The 25145-nt window shown below is 48.9% G+C and overlaps 1 pseudogene; it reads left to right on the top strand.

Moving 5' to 3' along the window:
- The first annotated feature begins 6031 nt into the window (after positions 1–6031).
- LOC129329112 (zinc finger protein 420-like) lies at positions 6032–21303 on the top strand (annotated as a pseudogene).
- The last annotated feature ends 3842 nt before the right edge of the window (positions 21304–25145 follow it).

Consider the following 25145-nt stretch of genomic DNA (forward strand, 5'->3'; position numbering starts at 1 on the left):
CTGGAGTGTGGGAAAAGTTTCAAAAACAGGGGACATCTTAATAGCCATCAAAGAATGCACACAGGGGAAAAACCTTATAAATGCCGGGACTGTGGAAAAACCTTCAGTCACAGTGGAGGCCTTAATTCCCATCAAAGAATACACACAGGAGAGAAGCCATATTAATGCCTGGAGTGTTGAAAAAGCTTCAGACTGAGTGGAGTCCTTACTTCTTACCAGTGCTACTACTAGAACAACCAGTTTAAGGCAGCTGCAAAAAATGACTTTTACACCTCACTATAGCCTGCTAGATGGCTTCTTACCTCAAGGTGGCCGACCTGGCCACCTGGATCCATGCTATGGTAACATCAAGACTTGGCTATTGTAATGCATTCTACATAGGTCTCCCATTCATTTGAACTAGGAAACTCCAGTTGGTGCAAAACACTGCGACACGACTGCTATCAGGAGCATCAACATGATATTGTCGAAGGCTTTCACGGCCGGAGAACGATGGTTGTTGTGGATTTTCCGGGCTCTATGGCCGTGGTCTTGGCATTGTAGTTTTATTTGACTATCTTTAGGATTAAGTTTTTAGAGTATAAGTTTGCCTGTATCCTTTAGTGTAAGTGTTAAGTGATATTCTGACTTAGAATATGGGTGTTTTATTGTATTCTAGTTTAGGAGCATAGAAGTTAAGTTGTAAGCTGTAGTTCTGAGTGTGTCCCGTTTGTAGAAACCTGCTTTGTGTTCTTAATTGCTTCAATAAACTCTATTTCTTTTAGCATTATATGGTGTAAGTGTTAAGTACCCTTAAGGGAAGGAGAAGGAGGCTTCCCCTAAAACCGGTTGACTGGCTAGGAAAACCACGGAAGGAACCGAACAAAGCACCACAGCTAACTAGCTGGCCCAGGAAAGGGAGGGGAGGACCTGACCCCAAGGGGGGCTCTGGAGGCTGGCACTTGGGGTCCCCTGGCAGCAGTTCCCCTCTCCCTACAAAAAAATCCTACCACACCTGTGAGCTGCCCAGAGAGAACATTGGCAAGGAACGTGCACTTACTTATGTGATTTTGTTAAGAATGTGTTCTGAATGTCTGTTTTTAAGATGGAGTGATTAAGGAGTGTGCTAAGAAAGCAAGGTATATACAATGCTAGGTAGTATAACCGAGTTTTCTTTGGGGTTATCTTGACTAGCACTGTTCTGAATTGCCTCAAAATGTGCTTGTACTCACTTATAGGATATGAATTTGAAATGAGAAGGAGATTGCTACTACTCTGAACTCTGTACATTGCTCAGAAATCGAGTGCACAGCAACTGCACTGTCCTGGTTCAGATTTCAACCACACATTTACCAAAAGAAGGCATCTGCGATGCCACAATTTAGTAAATTTCAGTACTAAGTCACCCTTACGAAGAAGGCAGAATCAAGACTCCTGTAAATGAATGTTCAGGAAAACTTAAAAAAATGTTCCCCGACAGGCTTTTCTGTGTTGCCTTTCTTAGTGTCAGATTTGTGACCATTAGTTTGCCCTATATACATGGTATGCATATTTGTAGATCTTAAAGGTGACTGTCCTAAAAGGCGCGGTGGTGCGCGCCTGTAATCCCAGTCTAACCACGGGAGGCTGAGGCCGGCGGATCGCGTGAGCTCGGGAGTTCGGCAATGCAGTCAGCATAACGTCGGAAGACGAACTGTATCTCTGATCTGAAAGGGTCCAGGAGAGGTGGCCCGGCTCATACTTGCGGAGCAGGAAAAGCTCCAAGGATCATAAGGATCGCACTCTTAATTATCCTAAAAGTGAATTTCAAAAACAGGCCACAGCAGGAGATTGCTGAGATACCACTCTAACCACTGGCCAACTTCCACCTTTTCCTAGGTTGGCCCAGCCCAGGGGCGTTGTTAGGGAGGTCCCCATGGGTGCCCAGGTACCCCTAAATTTGTGGGGAGACCCTCCCTAAATCCCCCATAGCCCCATCTCCATAGATGGTAGCAATGGAAGCCCCTCACTGTGATGTCATTGGCTCCTCCCTATGATGTTACTGCCCCCCTTTTAAGGACCAGATATACAATGGCTCTGGCCTAGCCCCAGCCCCCCCCCTTCCAGGAAATTGGAAAGTCTAGTCCCCTGTCTTCAGGGGTATACTGCTTCAGGCCCAGGAAGTTCCATTTATCCACCAAGGCGTGTGACAGACCTCTGCTCCATGAACATATCTGGCCCCCTTTTAAAGCATGGCGCCCTACAGGCTCACAGCCTTCTGACCCATCATTGCAGGGGGCAAGAAAGCCCAACGGGGCTGGCCCATCAGAAGCAGACTCGCTGGCAGAGGAAAATATCAGACTTTGTATGGGCAGGCAAGAAGCCTCGAGTGAAAATGAAAGTTTTACAAGATGCAAAGGAAAGAGGCGGAATGCAACTGCCCAACCTGAGACTTTACCATGATGCAATCTGCCTAGTTTGGCTGAAAGAGTGGATGACATTAAAGAACAAGAAACTATTAGCCCTAGAGGGATACAAAAAATATTTGGATGGCACGCATACCTATGGCACGACAAAGTAAAGGTCAACTCGATGTTCCTGCACCATTTTGTACGGAGAAGTCTATACACAACCTGGAAGAAGTACAGAATTTATCTACAAGAAGGAACTCCTTGGTGGGTGGTTCCATATGAGGTGATAGACCCGAGAGCTGTTGATAATGAACGACAATGTTTAACATACAAAGAAATAACTAAAGTAGAAGCATCTAAACTTAGAATAAAGACGCAAGAGGAACTAGCACCTAATTACGATTGGTTCCAGTATAGACAGATCAGAGATTTGTATAACTCGGACTCTGTAAAAGGAGGTATACGAATAGAGAATTCGGAACTAGAGCAGACCCTTCTTAAAGAGGACAAGAAAAGAATATCCAAGGTATACCAAATACTGTTGAAATGGTATACTGAGGATGAGACAGTTAAAACACAAATGGTGAAATGGGCTATAAATTTTAACAAAGAAATAACAATGGAGGCATGGGAATACTTGTGGAAGACTACAATGAAGACAACGACATGTACAAATATTAAAGAGAACATCTACAAAATGATCTATCGTTGGTACATGACACCAAAGAAGATTGCGCTAGGGAATTTGAACACTTCTAATAAATGCTGGAAATGTAGGAAGCATGAGGGCTCCCTCTATCATATGTGGTGGTCGTGTGAGGCAGCCAGGTAGTACTGGGGGGTAATAATAAGAGAAATGAGTGAAATTTTACAATTTCAAATTAATAAGAACCCAGAACTCCTGCTACTGAACTTGGGAATGGAGGGAATTCCAGCCCATCACAGGACGCTGATATTTTATATGACGGCAGCAGCTAGATTATTGTATGCGCAAAAATGGAAAGTACAGGAAGTGCCAACTATCGAAGATTGGATCTACAAATTGCTGTACATGGCTGAAATGGACAAGATGACAAGAAAACTGAGAAATCTGGACTCAGGGCAGTTTAACACAGACTGGGAGAAGCTGAAACAATATCTGGAGAAGAAATGGGAGGTGGGAGGAAAACTGTGGCAGTTTGAGAACTACTGAAGTATAATAAAATGTAGAGGGGGGTGACTTTACCGGGGGGGAGAGAGATAAATGTGAATTTATAAGCAGTTAGATTAACAGATTGACATATATATAGATATATATAGGTTAATAAATAGAATATTGATAGAAAATAATTAACTATAAGGATTAAATATAAGGATTGAGTAACCAACAATATTTTCTTTTTTTGATAAGATTTGTATAATGCACCAAACTGAATGTCTGAAGGTATAGACGAGTCAAATTGATTGACTATGTGATGAGAGTTATATAGAATTACTATAAAAAGACAGAATGAGTAATATATAGAGAATAAGTCAAATTGTTTGATTTAAATGTGTAAGATTTGTATGGTTTATGATATATAGAAATATTTAAAATTGGAAAATGGGATAAATTGTTTATCTAAGATGGAAACAAAGACTTACAGTTTGGGTATATAATAAGAAAAATAATTAAGGATGTACTGCTTAGTATAATGGAGAACATATATTTGTTTTAGATAGAGGAATTTAATAGAAGTAAGGGAAAAGGGACAAAGGGTTGGGAAACTGTTGGAAGTCAACAAAAGGGGGGGAAAGGGAGGGGGTTAGAAGTGAAAAATCTGGGGAAAATTGAATGTAAATGTAAAAATAACGGATTCTAACCCAATAAAATTTTTTCAAAAAAAAAAAAAGAAGCAGACTCGCTAAGTTCGGCAAGGATGCCCGAAGGCAACCCTTTGCCGCCTTCTTTCTCCCCGGGCCTCCGGGCTCCCCCCCTCCCCTTGACTCCCACACCAGATTCCTCCAGAGAGCAGAGCGGAGGCACCCGAGTCCCGCTGTGCTTTTGCCTGAGAGCGGAACTACAAGTGACAAAAGGCACAGGTTGGACGCTTGTCAGCTCCCCTCAAGTTTTGATGGGAAATGTAGGCAGCTTGGCGGAATGTGGGAGGAGTGACAGTTGAAAAGTCGGTTGGAGAGCAGTCAGAGAGCCAAGCTGCAAGAAAAGGACGCCTACATTTCCCATCCAAACTTGAGGGAAGCTGGCAAGTGTCCAGCCTGTGCCTTTTGTCACTTGTAGTTCCGCTCTAAGAGAAGCCAGAGGAGTGCGGGAGGGGGGGGGCTCCTCCTGGGCCCCCCAGTCCAGCCTCTCCTGGAGCACAGAGCTGGGGAAGGCTGGAGGCTGAGCGCGTTTGTGCGTCCGTCGACCACGGGGTTAAAGCGAGAGAGTCCCGACTCCTAGAGGTGCAGTCGGATTGGGGGGGGACGCTGGAGAGGTCACTTCCTGCTTTGCCCCCTCCCTCCCTCCAGAGGCAGGTGGCCCCTTTGGCATTCCCAGGGCAGCCTCTGCTCCGCCCCAGGCACGACTGGTGAGTTGAAACCGCGTTGGGGGCAGAGGGAGAGGAGAGGCGGGCTGCACAGCGGGTCCTTTGGGCTTCCTCTCCCCCGCCTCCGCCTCCCCACCATCCTTGAGTTTCCTCCTTGGTGCAAAGCCCGGAGGCCCCTGCATGGAGAAGCCGGAGGGGCGCGCAGCAGCAGGGCAAGGCGGGGGGGGGGGGGGGTTCCAGCCGACCAGCGAGTTATAGCGAGAGAGCCCCGATTCGCAGACGTGCAGACGGGAGGGGGGGGGCGCTGGTGAGGTCAATTCCTGCCAGGCCCCCTCCCTCCAGGCCTTCCTCATTCCTAGGGCAGCCTCTGCTACGCCCCAGGCGCGCTGGGTGAGTTAGAACGGCGTGGAGGGATACGGGGGGGGGGGCGGGGGAGAAGAACAGCCCCCCCCTTTGCCCCAAGGAGAGGCGGGCAGGACAGCGGGTCCTTTGGGCTTCCTTCCCCCCCCCCTCTGCACCACCATCCTGCACTTTCCTCCTTGCTGCAAAGCCCGAAGGCGCCGGAGCAGAATTCAGCCCGGGTGGGGGGATTGGGGGGCACCGGCCAGTGGCGGATGGAAGACCTGATCCGTCTCCCTGCCTTGCCAAACTCGGTTTCTATCTTGAGGACGGGGAAGTTTGGATCCCCCCCACCCGCCTCCGTGGCGGCCGTTTCCTTGCCTGCAAAAGCCGGAGGGGATTTTTTAAAAAATAGCAACGGACTGTTCTTATAACGATGTAACTGTCCGGTTCTGAGAATTCCCAGTTTGCATTTTTAAAAAGCGCATCTCTGGCCCCTTTCATGGCAGAGAGATGTCTTTCCTTGTAGTTTTCACAACAGCCCGGTGGGGCTGGAGATTAAAACAGGCAAAGCTGGGAATTCAAGGAACTTGTTCCATGTCACTAAGCCAATATAGTTATGCCAGTCCCCAGCTTTTAAAACAAGCGAGGCGGGCATGGAAGGGTTAGGGGGCGGTGAACATTAATGGAAGATGGGGCAGAGGAGATACAGGAACCCCGCCCTGTGGAAGCCCCATGGCCACTGCCTTGTCTGGGCTCTTCCGCCAGCAGCAAAGCTTGTCCCCCTTGTGGAAAACCCCTTAGATGCCCCAGAGAGAGCTCTGCTGAAGGGCAAAGAAATTTGAATGCAGCAAAAAGCGTTGCCCTCCATCTTTCCTTCTCTCCCTCCCAGGTGGCCAAAGAAAGCCCCCCTCGGCTGTTTCTCCGCTGTCTCCTCAGTGTGGTGAAGGGAAAAGACCAGCCATGCAGCCAGCTCAGGTAAGTGGGGGGGGGGCGGTTCATGCCATGTGTTGTCCTGAATTTCCCTTCGCAAGGGATTTGCTCCTCTTCATGGACATCTCTGGCCGTTTCTCCACAAGGCTTATAGCCCACCTGCAAAATGAGGGCCCCCGAGATGTCCCCAAGGGAGACTGCAGGCCTTAAGATGTCCCCAAGAGACTTCCCCCTGCTCTGCTCCTCCTCATACCAGCTGGGTGAAGGCAGACAATGGGCATTACAACCTGCTCCTCATATCAGCTGGGTAGGGGGTGGGCATTGCCACCTGCTCCCCTCCTGCTCCCAGCCTGGGCTTCCCGCCATGGCACATTTTCTGGAGGGACCTGGTGCCTTGCCTAGGCTTCCCTCCATGGCAGCGCCCTCTGGTGCTGCACCAGGGTATGAAGTCAGTCACCTTGAATACCCTTACTCAATTATATAGTAAGAAGATTCCTAGCCTACTATATAATTGAGTAAGCGTGTTTCAGACAACTCACTTTATACCCTGGTGCACCACCAGGGGGCACTGCCACAGAGAGAAGCCCAGGCAAGGCACCATGGAAGGCCAGGTCGGGATTGGGAGGGAAACAGGTGGCAATACAAGCCCTCCGCTTTTACCCAGCTGGTATTAGTAGCGGAACAGGTGGCAATACTCACCCCCACCATAACTGAGCTAATATTAGGAGTGGAGCAGGTGGCAATGCTCACCCCCACCGTAACCCAGCTGGTATTAGGAGAGGAGGAGGTGGCAACGCCCATCCAATGCCTTAACCCAGCTGGTATTAGGAGCAGCCAAAAAAGACAAACGTCCCCGTATAGAAAAGTAAACCAATTCAACCACTATTTTTTATCAGGTGTAAAAACACGAAGTCAAGATGCTGTGATCTTTAAACACAAAATGTGCCTGTATTTGGCACGCAACGGAACTGTAAGGATAGATAGAACTCTCCTCCGATTACAGATTAACCAGTCCATAAACACAACCACTGCTGTGGTTTCCTTTGTGGTGGAAATTACTCAGATGGTGGTCCCCACAACTGCGGGATGAAAACAAACCATGAGGATGATCTCCCTCTTCCAATTACAAATTACTCAGTCCATAAACACAAACCCCCATAAATTAGTCCTGGTGTGGTTTCTTTTATGGTGGAAATTGCTAGACTGAGGATCCCCACAGAAGCGGGCTGAAAACAAATGAATATCAAAAACATAATATCCCCTATCTACCACCTTTATAGAACATGATACTCAGTATGTGTTCACTCACTCAATTCCAGCTGACCATTTTCACGACCGCATCTCATGCTTGGTCAAAAGCTGGCGCGGGAACCCTCTATAAGCCGAGGATTTAACATAAATCGTGAGATAACATCTTAAAGCTACATGTTCTCGTTTACACAGCTCCAATGACTTACACAGGTACAATTCCCAAATTATAGCTTAAAATGATGTTACTGCACAAACCCCGAATAGTGGATGAGCGTATTCAGACCAAAAGCTCCAAGGTCCAGTACGCCTCCCTTCTCATCAGTTCCTTATTAAAGTCCCTGAATCTCTCCGTTTTGATGACCTGTAGAACCAAGAATCTAAATTGTCTTTCTGTGTTATGATGGTCCACAAAATGTTTTGTGAGGGGTGCATCCAAACATGTGTTCTTTGTCCTAGAGATGTGCTCTTGTATGCGCACTTTAATCTGCCTGCTTGTGCTTCCGACATAAATGCGTGGGCAGCTGCATTCAATGGTACACGCTACCCCACTGGTGCTGCAGGTGGAGAAATGATTTAAAGCTCTCTCTCCACCCGATGAGGAGACCCTGAAGGTCGCCCTCGTGGCCACCAAATTACACACATTGCGCCTCCCGCACTGGAAGTGCCCTTTGGGGCCAGATTCTGTAGTGCTGATCTTGACAAAGCGGGAACGGACCAACCTATCTTTCCAATTGGCTGTGCGGCGAAAACCTACCGATGGTGGGTCCAAACACCCAGGTAAATGGCACACCAGGTGCCAGTGTCTCTTAACAATCCTTGCTGGAACTCAAAGTAATTCTTTTCAATGAAAATGTCTACAGGAGACAAAAGAAACATCACCAAATCATTCCCAAGATCTCCCTGACGTAACGCTAACTCCACCCTGTTTCTAATGTCACCATGTGGAATGGATGTGTATAGGGCCGTTACATCCATGGTTAGCATCATAGCACCAGGAGGTAACCATTTGCCCTCCACTAGTTTAGTGAAATCTCCTGAGTCCTTAATATATGTGTCCATGCTAAGGACCATGGGCTGTAATTAATGGTCCACAAACTGGGCCGTGGCTCCCAAACTGAATTACTTCCAGATACAATGGGGTTACGTGGGGATGGGGGGAGGAACCCCTTTTGTGAATTTTTGGTAGGATATAGAAACAAGGGACACGTGAGTTAGGATTTATCAAAACTTTACTGACATCTGCAGAGATGACCCCTAGTGCAAAAGCCTCCTCTACCGTCACCTTGATAATATTCATAATGTGATTGGTGGGATCCTGACGAATGGGGAGACAGCTCGATGTGTCATCATTGAGTTGGCGGGATACCTCCCAGAGGTAATCCTTCGTATGTAAAATAACTATCCCGCCTCCCTTGTCAGCGGGCTTAAAAATGATTTCCCCGTCTGACGTCAGGTCTTTGATGGCTCTCCTTTCTTCGCTACTCAAATTATTCCATTTTTGACCGGCAGATTGTTCTGCTCTTCTGATATCTCGCTTGACTATTCGTTCAAAGGTAAGGATACTAGCATCATGAACAAAAGGAATAAACGACAATTTAACGCAGAATTTTGTAGTAGTACTAGTAGATACAGCATTATCACCAAAGTGCAATCTTAATGTCAAGAGTCTGATTAACTTGAACGGGTCCACCTGAGTTTTAAAGGCTTCCTATCTGGGGGTGGGCACAAAGCCCAAGCCTTTGTTTAACAGTTGTTTCTCATACCTAGATATGGGTCTGGTGGATAAATGGAAGACCAATCCTACCTCTTGTTCTGTCTCTGTGGTTTGAGACCCTTGCCTAAAAAACGGTTCCTACTTTCATAAGTTATCATACGTCTTTTAAACGGCCTGCCCGAAGGCCCCTCATCCCACGACTGTTCTGGTTCCGAAGGGTCGGAAGTCTCGTATTCAGAGGTGTAGTTCCTAGACCAGGAAACCTTTTTCTTCCTGGTACCTTTACTGCTTGATTTCTCCTTCCAATCATATACTGTGCCTGCCTCATAATCTTGGCAGTCCCTGTGATATTTATTGAGCTTCACCTCTTTGATCTTGTTCTCAAAAGTCTTGATGTCTCTGTCTAATTCCCGTAGTTTGGCTTTAAATTCTTTTTCGGTATGGCTGCCCTTAAGGGAAGAGGAGATATTCTCTCTCTCTGCCTCAGTTGACTCTACTTCTTGTTGTGTTGTGTCTACCAATAAAGGTATGAAGTCCATGAAAGATTTATTGAGGATTGCCCTCCATTTGGACTTAAAATCCTTCTTGTCCTGAAACATGCCTGGAGTCTTGCATATACGCAAACCAGTCCAAAAACACAAAACATCATAATGGATCCTGGTGTAGTTTCTTCTGTGAGTAGCAATGCCCACCCCAGCCAGCTAGGCTCAGGAGCAGAGCAGGTGGCATTGCCCGGCCCTAGCCTTACCCAGCTGGTATTAGAAGCAGAGCAGGTGCCAATGCTCACTCCCTGCAATTCCCACCCCTGCCTTAACCCGGCTAATATTAGAAGCAGAACAGATTGTAATGCCCACCCGTGCACACACACCTTAACCGAGCTGGTATAAGGTGCTCGACAGGTGGCAATGCCCGCACCCGGTACTTCCCACACCCCACATTAACCCACCTAATATTAGGAGCGGAACAAGTAGCAATGCCGACCCCCACCTTAACGCAGCTGGTGTTAAGAGCAGAGTAGGTGGCAATGTATGCCCCCCCCTTCAGCCATCTGGGATCAGGAGTGGAACAGGTGGAAATGCCATTCTCTGCCTTCACCCAACTGGTATTAGGAGCGCAGCTGGTGGCAACGGCCACCTCTCTTCAGCCAGCTGGGATCAGGAACAGATAAGTTGGCAATATATGCCCCCCACCTTACCCAACTGGTATTAGAAACAGAGCTGGTGACAGTGCCCATGACCCAGTTGGTATTAGTAGCAGAGCAAGTGGAAATGCCCACCCCCTTCACTCAGATGGGGTCAGGAGCAGAGCAGATGGTAATGCCTGCCCTCTACATATTCCTGGCATCAGGAGAGGAGCAGGTGGCAGTGCCTGCCCTGGCCATCATCCCATTGGGATCAGGAGTGGAGCAGGTGGCAATGCACACCCCATCTTTTTACCTGGCTAGGATCAGGCGCAGAGCAGGAGGCAATATCCTTCTTCCCTTCCCAGCCAGGATAAAGAGCGGAGAAGGTGGCAATGCCCACCCCATTTAATCTACAGGAATAAGTCACTGAGCAGGTGGTCATGCCCACCGCCTTAAGCCAGCTTGTATTAGGCGTAGAGCAGGTGGCAGTGCTCACCCCACCTGCCTTAACACAGCTGGTATTAGGAGCCGAGCAGATGGCAAGGCCCATTCCCATTTCCACCAGCTGGGATCAGGAGTGGAGCAGGTGGCAATGCCCACCCCAGCCTTAACCCAGCTGAAATTAGGAGCGGAGCAGGTGACAATGCCAACCCTGCACCTTCACCTGGCTGGCATCAGGCGCAGACCAGGAGGCAATGCCCTTCTTCCCTTCAGGCAGCCGAGATAAGGAGCCGAGCAGGTGGCAATACTCATTCCCTTCAACCTACTGGAATAAGGCACTGAGCAGGTGGCCATACCCACACCCTTCACCCATCTGTAATCAGAAGTGGAGCAGAAGGCAATGCCTTTTTCCCCATCACCTGTCTGCGATCAGGAGCAGAGCACGTGGCACTGCCACTCCTCTCTACCTGGTAATATCAGGCATGGAGCAGGTAGCAAAGCCCCCCACCCATTCACGTGACCGAGATCAGGAGTGGAGCAGAAGGCAATCCCTGTTGCCCCTTCACCCAGCTTGAATCAGGAGTGGAGCAGGCAGCAATGCTTGCCCCCCCTTTACCCAGCTGGGAGCAGGCATGGAGCAGGAAGCAATGCCTGCCCCACTTTACTCAGGCTGTATCAAGCGTGGAGGTGGTAGCAAAGCCCACCCTCCTTCACGTGGCCAAGAGCAGGCGTGGAGCAGGTGGCAATTCCCACCCCTCTCCTTTACCGGCCAGGATCAGTGTCGGAGGGGGAGGGAATGCCTGCCTATCTGTCCTCCCATTTCTAGAGCCCGTTGTATTTTTTCCCACAATGGGCTTTGTTGCTAGTTTTTAAATAACATCCCCCATTTTTCAATGGTTGGGGACCCAACACAGCTTTTCAAACTGTTCTCCTCCACTTAACCCTCTCAACAACAGTCTTGTGAGGTAGGTTAGGCTGAAAGACTTTGATAGTCCCAGCGCCTCTGGGCAAGCTTCCATGGCACAGAGGGAATCCGAACTCAGTCCCCTCAGGTCCTAGGCCTTCACTCTGACCACTACGTCACACTAGCCATTGGGGTTTTCTTTCTTATGGACCACCTTTCCAGAGATATAATGAAATTCTCTTCTCCTTCTTCCAGGGCCGGGTGTCCTTCGAAGAGGTGGCTGTGCATTTCTCCAAGGGGGAGTGGAGCCTGCTGAGCCCAGCGCAGAGAGCCCTGTACAAGGAAGTCATGCTGGAGAATTTTGGGAACGTGGCCTCTCTGGGTGAGGGTCCCTTTCCCCTGGGCTGCCTCCTTCTGGCTGTGAGGAGGGACTGTAAGCAACTCCTGATTGAGGGAGGACGTGGTCAGGCTGTCTGCCCTGGGCCCAGGGGCTGATTTCTGCCACTCTCTGTGGGAGGGGTTGTGGAGAAGGAGCCCCCCCATCTGGCATCTCTGTGCCTGGACTACAAGAGAGGGCATCAGAGGAGGTGCCAAGGGGGCTGGATATGAAGGGTGGGAGTGTCTAAGCAGGGCCCCCCCCCCCCCGCTGGGCCTTGCCTTACCCTGGTTGAGTTTTGTCTGTGGAGGGAACTTGGCTGGCTTCTCTGCCCCTGACTGAGTTCTCAGCTGGCACAGAACTGCCAATGCCAGATATGGCTCCGTACCACAATCCCCAAATCCTTGTCTGTTGGGTATTTCTGGAGGGGCTGGCATCCCAGCATGGAATTGCCCAGTTTATGAACACACAGAAGAGTCACAATCTTGTCTCTCTTTCTTTCTCCTCAAAAAAGGGCCTGAGGTTTCCAAACCTGACCTCATTTCCAGGCTGGAAGGAGAAGAAGAGCCCTTTCTCCAGATCTCTGATGAAGAGGGGGGATTGGCAGGTATCCATTTTAACTTGTTGCGGGATTGTCTGTTCCTTTTGCTTCCTTCCGAGGGATTTCTGTGGCCTTTTTCTCTTTGAGCTTCTTCACCAAGAGCTTGGCTGGGTTGGGGATGGTGAAATGGTGCTTGTAGATCCTGGACGCCTGAAAGCAGGCCTCTTCCCCCTCCCCGGTCGGATCACTTGTGCCAGGTGCTGTCCACTCGGTGAGGCAGCGGCTCCCTGGCAAGTCCTTTATTTGGAGGTGGCAGGCCTTGATCCTGGGATGCCGGGTCTGCCAAGCAAAGCAGGGGCTTTTCCTCAGAGACATGATGGCCCACAGCAACTCCAGCCAGAACTCACGTGGACACATCCTGCCTCCACCCCCCAGCACAGAGCTGCGTTGTAGGTGATTACGGAGGGAACTGCTGGATGGTGTCGCTTTGCAACATTCAGCCCCTTGCAGCAGAAATTTTCCCAGCCTCTTTTCCACCCTAGCCAGGATTAAACTCTTCCAATTGACAGCCAATGGCCTGTGGTCTGCAGCACCCCCTCCGGAGGCTGATTTAGTTCCCCACACAATGTGCGGAAGTGGTTTAGCAGGGGAAGGGCTGCTCCACAGAGACCCTGGCAGAGAGAAAGGGGGTGGGACAGAGCAGTGGCTGATTGTGTTGCAAGGACAGCCAGGCTGGACCAGGTCTCACTCGGATCCCGCACAAGCTCTGGGTGAACAGGGGGCTCTGGTGGGGGGCAGGAGTGCTTTTCCGCTCGGAGGTGATGCAGGATTGATGATAAAGTTGAAACCATCAAAAACATGGACATAGACTGTCCCATCCTTAATGAATTGGTGGCTCACTTAATTACCCCTCTAGTTAAACATATGGAACGATCTAATAAGAGAGCCCAGGTGACGTGGTGATCATTGAATACAAATAATTCCCTTCCTGTGACAAAATGTATAGGGGCAATAACTGAATATAGAGATAATATTTTGTTACTAATTTTTTAAAAATAACAAGTTCCCCCAGTGGCAGGAGGAGGAAATGGTTGCTGTGCGGTCAGTGGAAATGAGCGCCACATGGGTTGGAAAACCCAAAATTTCCACTCAAAAATGCAGCCATCCTGGTTTTACTACCATCTTTCCCAAAAACTTGGAGCAGAGCCGGTTTGAGATGGATAGCAGAATAGCAAGGGAAGCTCTGGGAGACGCACAAATGTAATGTGATGCTGTGGACAAGCAGGAATAAAACCCAGTTCCCAAAAGCATTCATCTTATGGAAATGGCCATTATTACCTTCTCAACAGCAGATTATTTGGTTAATTCCCCCCAATTTCATACTCCATTTTTTTCTGTGTGTTTGTGCCAGATATGGTAAAAACCAACCCCACCGGTCCCTGCTTTTACCACAGGGAATGAGATTCACTCTGTTGATTGTGGTCTTAAGTTACTAGATCACAAGGTGGAATTCCTCTCTTTCCGGCTTCTCCCCCCCTCTCCATCTCTTAAGCAACTGGAGATTGCTCTCTACCGCCACCATCATGCTAGAATTAGAATTGCAGACTGTCAGCTGGCAAACAGACTCTCTATAGAAGAATGGGTAGAGACAGGGCAGGTCTTGCCCTCAGCCTCTGGCAGTCCCATTGCTCCGGGTGCCAAGGGGAGAGCCCCAGTCAGCTCCACTCCCTCAACCCCAGCTTCCGAGCTACCACTGCTATCCCACCTGGGTGACCACCCCTGGCAGTAAGGACTGCACCAGGCAGCTCCCTAATTTCCTTCTTTATTTTGAGGTGGGAACGTGGGGCAGACCCTCTTTGTGTTCTCTAATTTTTGCCTCCCCACAACTCAGAGGACAAGGGACTGAAGGAGCCAAAACTACTTAAACCAACCCTAAGCCATTTTCAACAAACAAGCGGCACAGAGCAAGTGGCAATACCTGCATCTCTTTCACCCATCTGGTATTAGGAGCAGAGTAGTTGGCAATGCCCATCCTTTGCTTTAACACAGGTGGCAGTAGTAGCGGAGCAGGTGGCTGTGCCCACACCCCACCATTACCCAGTTCGTCTTAGTAGCAGAGCAAGTGGAAATGCCCGCCCCTCAGGAGTAGAGAAGATGGCGATGCCCACCCCCCTACACCTTGCTGGGATCAAGGGCGTAGCAGGTGGCAGTGCCTGCCCCAGCCATCACCCTTTTGGGATCAGAAGTGGAGCAAGTGGCAATGCCCACCCCATGCTTTTACCTAGCTAGGATCAGGCCCACCCCCTTCAATGTACTGGAATGAGTAATTGAGCAGGTGGTCATGCCCACCACTGCCTTAAGACAGTTGGTATTAGGAGTGGAGCAGGTGGCAATGCTCACCCGCACCTTAACACAGCTGGTATTAGGAGTGGAGCAGGTGGCAATGCCCGCCTCCTGCCATAACCCGGTTGGGATTAGGAGTGGAGCAAGTGGCAGTGTCCGCCTTGCACCTTCACCTGGCTGGGTTCAGGTGCAGACCAGGATGTAATGCCCTTCTTCCCTTCACCCAGCCGGGATAAGGAGTGGAGCAGATGGCAATACTCCCTTCAATCTACCAAAATAAGGCACTGGGCAGGCAGCCATACCCACCCCCCTTCACCCATCTGTAATCAGGTGTAGAGCAGGAGGCAATGCCTGTTTCCCCTTCACCCATCTGCAATCAGGAGTGGAGCAGAAGGCAATGCCACCCCCCTTTACCCGGTGTGTATCAAGTGTGGAACAGGTAGCAAAGCCCCCTACACGTTCACGTGACCGAGATCAGGCATGGAACAGGAACCAATGCCCGTTTCCCCTTCACCCAGCTGGGATCAAGAGCGGAATAGATCACAATGCCTTCCCCCCTTCACCCAGCCTGTATCAGGTGTGCAGCAGGTAGGAAATCCCACCACCCGTTCACGTTGCTGAGATCAAGTGTGGAGCAGGTGGCTATGTACACCCCCTTCCTTCACTGGCCAGTATCCGTGACGGAGAAGGAAGGAATGCCTGCCTGCCTACTCTCCCCTTATTAGAGCCCATTGCATTTCCCCCCCACAGCAGGCTTTGTTTCTAGTTCTACTATATAATTGAGTAAGCATGTTTCAGACAGCTGACTTTATACGCTGGTGCACCACCAGAGGGCGATGCCACAGAGGGAAATCTCGGTGAGGCACCGTGTCCTTCGAGAAAACGTGCCATGGCAGGAAGGCCAGGCTGGGATCGGGAGGGGAACAGGTGGCAATACCAGCCCCCCGCTTTCACCTAGCTGGTATTAGGAGCGGAACAGATGGCAATACTCACCCCCACCTTAAACCAGCTAATATTACGGGTGGAGCAGGTGGCAATGCCCACCCCTGCCTTAACCCAGTTGGTATTACGAGCAGAGCAGGTGGCAATGCTCATCCACTGCCTTAAACCAGCAGGTATTAGGAGCAGGGCAGGTAGCATCTGAGACCAGGCGTGGAGCAGGTGGCAATGCCCTCCCCCAGTTTTCCCAGCAGGTATTAGAATAAGAGCAGGTGGCAATGCCCAGCCCTGCCTTATCCAACTAGTATTAGGAGTGGAGCAAGTGGCAATGCCTACTCCCACTTTCGTCATCTTGGATTAGGAGAGGAGCAGGTGGCAATGCCCGCCCCTCTGCCATAACCCAGTTGGGATTAGGATTGGAGCAAGTAGCTGGGATCAGGCGCAGACCAGGAGGTAATGATCTTCTTTCCTTCACCCCAGGTGTGATAAGGAGCAGAGCAGATGGCAATACTAACTCCCTTCAACCTACTGAAATAAGGCACTGAGCTGGCAGCCATACCCACCCCCTTCACCCATCTGTAATACGGTGTAGAACAAGATGCAATGCCCGTTTCCCCTTCACCCATCTGTGATCAGGAGCGTAGCAGGTGGTTAAGCCACTGGTCTTTACCTGGCCTGTATCAGGTGTGGAGCAGGTAGCAAAGCCCCCACCAGTTCACATGAACGAGATCAGGCGTGCAGCAGGAAGCACGGACCTGCGGAGAGGAGTGTCCGACATGGCTGGGAAAACGAAACCGAATCGCAGGATTGTCTGTTCCTTTTGCTTCTTTCCGAGGGATTTCTGTGGCCTTATTCTCCTTGAGCTTCTTCACGAAAGAGCTTGGCTGGGTTGGGGAAGGTGAAATGGTGCTTGTAGATCCTGGACGCCTGAAAGCAGCCCTCTTCCCCCTCCCCGGTCGGATCACTCGTGCCAGGTGCCGTCCACTCGCAGAGGCAGCGGCTCCCTGGCAGGCCTTGATCCTGGGATGCTGTGTCTGCCAAGTAAAGCAGGGGCTTTTCCTCAGAGACATGATGGCCCACAGCAAGTCCAGCCAGAACTCACGTGGACACATCCTGCCTCCTCTCCCAAGCACAGAGCTGCGTTTTAGGTGACTCCAGAGGGAACTGCAGGATGGTGTCGCTTTGCAACATTCAGCCCCTTGCGGCAGAAATTTTCCCAGCCTGTTTTCCACCCTAGTCAGGATGAAACTCTTCCAATTGACAGCCCATGGCCTGTGGTCTGAAGCAGCCCCTCCGGAGGCTGATTTAGTTCCCCACACAATGTGCGGAAGTGATTTAGCAGGGGAAGGGCTGCTCCACAGAGACCCTGGCAGAGAGAAAGGGGGTGGGACAGAGCGGTGGCAGATGGTGTTGCAAGGGCAGCCTGGCTGGACCAGGTCTCACTCGGATGCCGCACAAGTTCTGGGTGAACAGGGGGCTCTGGTGGGGGGCAGGAGTGCTTCTCCCTTCAGGGGTGATGCAAGATTGATGATAAATTTGAAACCATTGAACGCATGGTTATAGACTGTCCCATCTTTAATGAATTGACAGCTCGCTTAATTAACCCTCTACTTAAAAATATGGAACGACCTACTAAGAGAGCCCAGGTGACATGGTGATCATTGGATACAAATAATAACAACAACAACAACATTCGATTTATATACCGCCCTTCGGGACAACTTAATGCCCACTCAGGGCAGTTTACAAAGTGTTATTGTTATGATTCCCTTTCTGTTGCAAAATATATAGGGGCAATAATTCAATATCAGAGACTGAATATTGAGTAAGGTTTTTCTTCTTTTAATTTCACCTTCAGGCAATAGCGTTAAATCTGCAACAGACAGACAGACAGACAGATGGACAGCGGCCACTCTTGGGGCTGGGGGGGCAATCCAATGTGACTGGCAGGTCTTGCCCTCAGCTACTGGCAGCCCTAGGCAATTGCCCCGGGTGCCTGTGGGAGAGCTCCAGTCAGCTCCATTCCCCTAACCCCAGCTTACCAGCTACCACCGCTACCCTGCTTGACTGCCCACCCATGGCAGGAAGGACTGCCCCAGACAGACCCCTAATTCCCTCCTATTTGATTTCTGATTTCAGGAACATAATTTTTTTATCTTAAAAAATAAACCATGCAATTGACACACAGTAAAAACACATACAGCCGAACAGCATAAGATGACAACACCTGAGCATAGAGAAAGTGAAGAAGGTAAAAAAGCACCTATCTTCAGACCCTCAGCTCGGTACATTAAAGCCAAACTGGCTGTCCCTGTCTTAAAAGATGCCCTTGTTCTCCCCAGAACAAACCCAAACCACTCCCACTCTAAATTTACCCAGGTAGGAAAAGAAAAACTTAAAATGACTGAGTCACTTTGAGAAGTGTGGGGGGAATCTCTCTTGTGCATTCTCTTTTCTTGTCTTGGGCCACACTTATTAGCATAGGAATGGCTCCTCTGCCAGCTTTGCCAGCTCAGAGCTTTGAAGAAATAAAGAAAGAGGAGGAGAACCAGGTACAGACTGTGTTCTTAACCTCCATGCAAACACAATAATCACAAAGCAAAGGAGGAAACTCTGATAAAGATGGGTTGTAAATCTTCCTATCCTCACACAAGGTTTCTCTATCTTTATGCAGGAGGCATGTGGAGGTCAGCGAATGAAACATCTGAGCATCCAGTGAGTGATAACGGGGATACATATTCAGATGTGAAAGGGAAGGTTGAAAATTCTGATACCCTAAGGAAGGAGGAGAGAAAATGTTCATCTAAAGGAAAGACTAGTTCTGGTCTTTTACAAGGCGAAAATGCTCATGAAATTCCTCTACTTGAAAAAATGTACATAGAAGACAATAGAAATGAGGGCACAAGAAGTGGGGGGAAATTTTCTGAAAAATCAAACATGAGCATACACTGGAAAATGCATGACACAAAGAAAAAATACAAATGCATGGAGTGTGGGAAAAGTTTCAGTCAAATTGGAAACTTTAATTCCCATCAAAGAATGCACAAAGGGGAAAAACCTTATGAATGCCAGGACTGCAGAAAAAGCTTCAGTCGCAGCGAATACTTTAATTCCCATCGAAGAATACACACAGGAGAAAAACCTTATAAATGCCAGGACTGCGGAAAAAGCTTCAGGCAGAGTGGGAGCCTTAATTCCCATCGAAGAATGCACTCAGGTGAAAAACCTTATGAATGCCAAGACTGCGGGAAAAGCTTTAGTCGCAGCGAATACTTTAATTCCCATCGAAGAATACACACAGGAGAAAAACCTTATAAATGCCAGGACTGCGGAAAAAGCTTCAGGCAGAGTGGGAGCCTTAATTCCCACCGAAGAATGCACACAGGGGAAAAACCATATAAATGCCAGGACTGTGGAAAAAGCTTCAGTCGCAGTGGAGACCTTAATTCCCATCGAAGAATGCACACAGGGGAAAAACCATATAAATGCCAGGACTGCGGGAAAAGCTTCACTCGGAGTGGAACCCTTAATTCCCATCGAAGAATGCACACAGGGGAAAAACCAAATAAATGCCTGGACTGCGGGAAAAGCTTCTGTCGCCGTGGAGACCTTAATTCCCATCGAAGAATGCACACAGGAGAAAAACCTTATAAATGCCAGGACTGCGGGAAAAGCTTCAGTCAGAGTGGACACTTCAATTCCCATCGAAGAATGCACACAGGGGAAAAACCTTATGAATGCCAAGATTGCAGGAAAAGCTTCAGTCACAGTGGGAGCCTTAATTCCCATCGAAGAATGCACACAGGTGAAAAACCTTATAAATGCCAGGACTGCGGAAAAAGCTTTTGTTACAAAAAAATCCTTATTCACCATCAAAGAATGCACACAGGGGGAAAACCTTATAAATGCCAGGACTGCGGAAAAAGCTTCAGTCGCAACGAATACTTTAATACCCATCGAAGAATACACACAGGAGAAAAACCTTATAAATGCCAGGACTGCGGAAAAAGCTTCCGTCAGAGTGGAACCCTTTATTCCCATCGAAGAATGCACACAGGGGAAAAACCTTATAAATGCCAGGATTGCGGGAAAAGCTTCAGTCACAGTGGGAGCCTTAATTCCCACCGAAGAATGCACACAGGGGAAAAACCATATAAATGCCAGGACTGTGGAAAAAGCTTCAGTCGCAGTGGAGACCTTAATTCCCATCGAAGAATGCACACAGGGGAAAAACCTTATGAATGCCAGGACTGCGGGAAAAGCTTCAGTCAGAGTGGAACCCTTAATTCCCATCGAAGAATACACTCAGGTGAAAAACCTTATGAATGCCAGGACTGCGGGAAAAGCTTCTGTCGCCGTGGAGACCTTAATTCCCATCGAAGCATGCACACAGGTGAAAAACCGTATAAATGCCAGGACTGCGGGAAAAGCTTCAGTCAGAGTGGACACTTTAATTCCCATCGAAGAATGCACACAGGGGAAAAACCTTATGAATGCCAGGAATGACAGAAAAGCTTCAATTACAGTGGGGGCCTTAATTCCTATCAAAGAATGCACACAGAGGGAAAACCTTATGAATGCCAGGACTGTGGAAAAAGCTTCAGTTGCAGTGGAGACCTTAATTCCCATCGAAGAATGCACACGGGAAAAACCAAATAAATGCCACGACTGCGGGAAAAGCTTCTGTTGCCGTGGAGACCTTAATTCCCATCGAACAATGCACACAGGTGAAAAACCGTATAAATGCCAGGACTGCGAGAAAAGCTTCAGTCAGAGTGGACACTTTAATTCCCATCGAAGAATGCACACAGGAGAAAAACCTTATAAATGCCAGGACTGCGGAAAAAGCTTCAGTCAGAGTGGAACCCTTAATTCCCATCGAAGAATGCACTCAGGTGAAAAACCTTATGAATGCCAGGATTGCGGGAAAAGGTTCAGTCGCAGTGGGAGCCTTAATTCCCACTGAAGAATGCACACAGGGGAAAAACCAAATAAATGCCAGGACTGCGGGAAAAGCTTCTGTCGCCGTGGAGACCTTAATTCCCATCGAAGAATGCACACAGGTGAAAAACCGTATAAATGCCAGGACTGCGGGAAAAGCTTCAGTCAGAGTGGACACTTTAATTCCCATCGAAGAATGCACACAGGGGAAAAACCTTATGAATGCCAGGAATGACAGAAAAGCTTCAATTACAGTGGGGGCCTTAATTCCTATCAAAGAATGCACACAGAGGGAAAACCTTATGAATGCCAGGACTGTGGGAAAAGGCTCAGAGTGGGGGACTTAATTCCCATCGAAGAATGCACACAGAGGGAAAACCTTATGAATGCCAGGACTGCGGGAAAAGCCTCAGAGTGGGGGATTTAATTCCCATCGAAGTATGCACACAGAGGAAAAAAGCATAATAAAAAGAGCTTCAGTTGCAGTGGAAACATTTCTCTTAATCAAAGAATTCACACAGTGTATGAGCCATAGAAATGTTTTGATGTGGAAGGACATTGCATAAAATAAATTTTGTTAAACCATTCTGTCTTACCCATTCTTCACCCCTCCCTCAAGATGGATCAGATGAGGTTAATTGGGACCCGGGTAGCACAGGCAAGCCCCTTCTGGTCAGATCTCAGAGGCTAAGCAGGGTTGGCCTTGGGTAATAATTGGGTGGGGGGACCTCCCAGAAAGACCAGGGTTGGTATGCTGTGGCAGGCTTCTGTTAGTTTCTTGCTTTTAAATACCACTCTTTCCACCATCATTCCCCTTGAATATGTTGCCTGAAACCATTCTGACATCTGCTGTGGTATGATACCAGGCAGGCAAGTCTGCCACGTGGGAGCCATAAGAGACTGCCTCTACATGAGCCGCTGTACACCCCCTCCCTTGGCTTGGCTCAGATGAGCGAAGCTGTTGCAGCAGAGCGTAGCGAGAGAGCTGGTCCTATAGAGAGATGTGGAGGTTGGTCCCCAAAATCATTTGTGGGTTAGAAGCAGCACCTGAAAATTAATCAGTACGCTGTGGAGAAATTGCAGAATGTGTTTAATGTGCTTTCCGGACCTAGTAGTTGACTTGCGGCATTCTGTACCCGCTGGATTTTCTGCCTTCAATGGCAGATCCATGTGGCGTGTGTTAAAGTAGCTGAGCCACATGGTTATTGTGGCTTAATTCTCCTCCATTTTCTTCTCACAACAACCCTGTGAGGTAGGTTAGGCTGAGAGGGTGTCTGGCCCAAGGTCACCCAGCATGCTTCCATGGCAGAGTTGGGATTTGAAATTGGATTTCCAAGATTCTAGTCCAGCACTCTAGCTACTACACACCCCTGGCTCTCAATAGAAGTGTTAATGCTCACTTCAAGTTGTGTGTTTTTCTAAATAAACTTTGTTCGTGTTCACTCTAAAAAAATAAACCCTCTTGTGTCTGTCAGTTTTATCTCAGTGATTTTCCCAGACTTGGGTGACTTTATACTCGGGCCCAGAACCTAAGCTGTGAAACCCACTTTATATTTTTCTTGTTGATTTCTCCCTGGGACCCCTGGTGCAGTGGGTTAGGTGGAAAATGAAAACTGTGACAGGATCCAGGAGGGTTGTCAGGGATGGCTGTGAGACCCCCACCCCGAGATATCCGTCATCACAGCTGTTGGTTCAATAACCAGGGCGTGGCACCCCTCGCTGCACTCTTTGACCTTGTCACTTGCAGGCCTTGCCTTGCAATATTTAACAATGATTTGAATACTGAATGAGCCATTCTGCGTCCTGCTGAAAGAGTGGCGGTAGGAAGCAATGAAGCAATAGCTACTGGCTGCCAACCTCCTGGAGAAAAAGATTCCTGTCAGCAGAGGCTGAGGAAAGGCACTGTGTATGGTACCAGTGCATGTTAAGGACTGATTCGTTTTGGAGATGTAGTTTACATTTTGGCTTATGAAGAAGCTTCACGAAACGGAATGTTTCAAGTGCTAGTGCGCCCGTTGCCAACTCTGCTGGATGCTAATGAGACAGGAAGGATTAAGATAGAATATGAAGTATACCTCTATGAACTGAAACAATATGAACTGAAATACTTGACCTTCCTTTGGAGTATCGGATACTTGGGGTGTATACAATATATAGTGTTTGTCTGTAAAATAGGTATCTATTGAGCAACAATTTATAGCGATGGGTCCTATAACACTTTGCACTTGCACTTTTTGGAAAATTAAAAACCAAACATTTATTAAAATCTATAAACAGTTGCAATAAGTAATTTCAGGTCTCTTAGGACTTTGGCCCCCTTTAGTTGATTTTCGTTGGGTAGCGACCTTCCCCTTCCTATTTGGTTTCTGTTGAAGAAAACCTTCACCTATCCATTGCTCCCTATATTTTATAGCTCTTCCTTCCTTCTTGCAGCAGGTGACTTTCCACAGGTGAGAAAACTGTCTAAATGGTCAGGATTTGGGTAGTTATTTATTTGAAGATATTTCTATGCCTCCTCTTCAAAGCTCTGTTCATGGTGAGGCTGCTTGCTATTCATATATCACAATGTGGGAGCCCTCACCCCCAACTGTGACACCCATCACAAACAATTAAAACCAAACCATTGGACAGGAAAAGTGTAAAATTAAAAAAAAAAAACACTCTCCGCAAAACTGAAGCAGACCATTAAAAAGGTGGCGGTGAGATAAAACTCATAACCAAAGGCCTCAGTGATGTGTTCTGACTTGTCACCTAAAAGAAAATAGGCATGATTGCACCTGCAAGTCCAAAGAAGGCCTGCCCAGGATTTTCCAGGGGTGGGTGGGTGGGTGGGTGGGGGTGTTCTTTTAAAAGGGCAGGGAAGCTTAGATTGGAAGAAGATATGTTTCTTTTCCCCTGTTTTGGAAAGATCTGAGGGATTCTCTTTTTATCTTTTCCCCTGGTAGGATGGAGATTTGGGGGTTGGCATGTCTGCATCTGTTGCAAACCTGATTGGGCCCTCACCCATCCGTCACACAGCATCAGAATTTTTAAAGAAATATTTTGTTGCTATTTGTTGATGTGTTCCATTTTCATCAATTCGCTGTCTGTGGCATTCTCTCTTGTTCCCTGAAGCTCAGCAATGGAAAGACATGATGCCTTGAGAAGAAATATTTTCCTCTATCAAGGGCCACCAAAGTCCTTGATTCTTGCCATGCCAACAATATGTTCTCTGTGTGAATGATGAGGGTGTCCCAGCAGGCAAGCCAAATTGAATGAATCTGGCCAGCACTGGAGACAATAATAATAACTATTATTATTATTATTTTTAGGAAGGTTTGTACCTCACCTTTCTAGCCTCATAGGATCACCAAGGCAGCTAACAAAATACAACATAGAAAGAAAGAAAAACCGTATCCTTAAAACCAACACCCAATACATAATTAAAACCATTTAAAACCAGAGCTTAAAATAAATACAAAGGATACAAACAACCGTTAAAACTCTGGGGATGCCTCCCACAGTGAGATCAAGTGGAAGTGAGGGCAAGGGTGGCGTCTCACCTGCCTGTTGGTGACACAACTCAGCCCAAGTCTCCAGATGTTCTCCTCACCCAGTGGGTTCTGTAGGACCGGAACCAGCATGGAACGGTGCCTCCCAATCCCAGGACGGAGAGGCGGTTCATAATTAATGGTACTGAAAGCCACATTCAGGGCCAACAAGGCGCATAGGCAGACCCCACAAGAACGGTGGGTTTTAATCACTTTTCCCACAGTTCGTTTTGTGAGCCGCCTCAAGCACACACAGTGGAGAGGCGGAGGCGAAAACTGCCTAATAAATCGATCCAATAGAGACCTGCTTCAGCTGCGGCCCGCAGACCAAAGCCCCCCTCAGGGCGAAAGTCCCCGGCTGCGAACCTGAGCAGAGCAACTTTGGATCAGAGCGAAGGTCCCTTGGGGCCCGCGCCCTCTTTCTGAGCGCCCAGCCCGAGACCACGAGCCGGTGAGGAAGGCCACAGCAGGGCCTCCCCCCCACCCCTGCGGGCAGCCCCAGACAGCAGGGGGTCTCCCGGGGTACACTGCTCCAGGGAAGGGAGGCTCAGCAGGGGCGGCCGAGCGCCATTCCCAGGCGCCAGGCCCGGGCTGGGAGGGAGGGCGGCGGGAGCTCTGCCTGCCACCCACAAAGGCCGCCTCGCCACCATGCGGGGCGGGGGAGAAGGGCAGGGGCGGGCGTCCCCCTTCCCGCTCCCCTTGCAGCCGGGCCGCCTCCTGGGCCCCCAGTCCCGCGTCTCCGGGCAGCGCAGAGCCGGGCGAGGCCGGGCGGAGGGAGGACGGTGCCAGCCGACCACCGGGTTCAAGCGAGAGAGTCCCTCGCCCCCCCCCCCCACTCCTAGACGTGCAGGCGGGAGGGGGGCGCTGGGGAGGTCACTTCCTGCCGTGCCCCCGCCC

This window comes from Eublepharis macularius, chromosome 4, assembly GCF_028583425.1.
Source record: "Eublepharis macularius isolate TG4126 chromosome 4, MPM_Emac_v1.0, whole genome shotgun sequence".
NCBI lineage: Eukaryota > Metazoa > Chordata > Lepidosauria > Squamata > Eublepharidae > Eublepharis > Eublepharis macularius.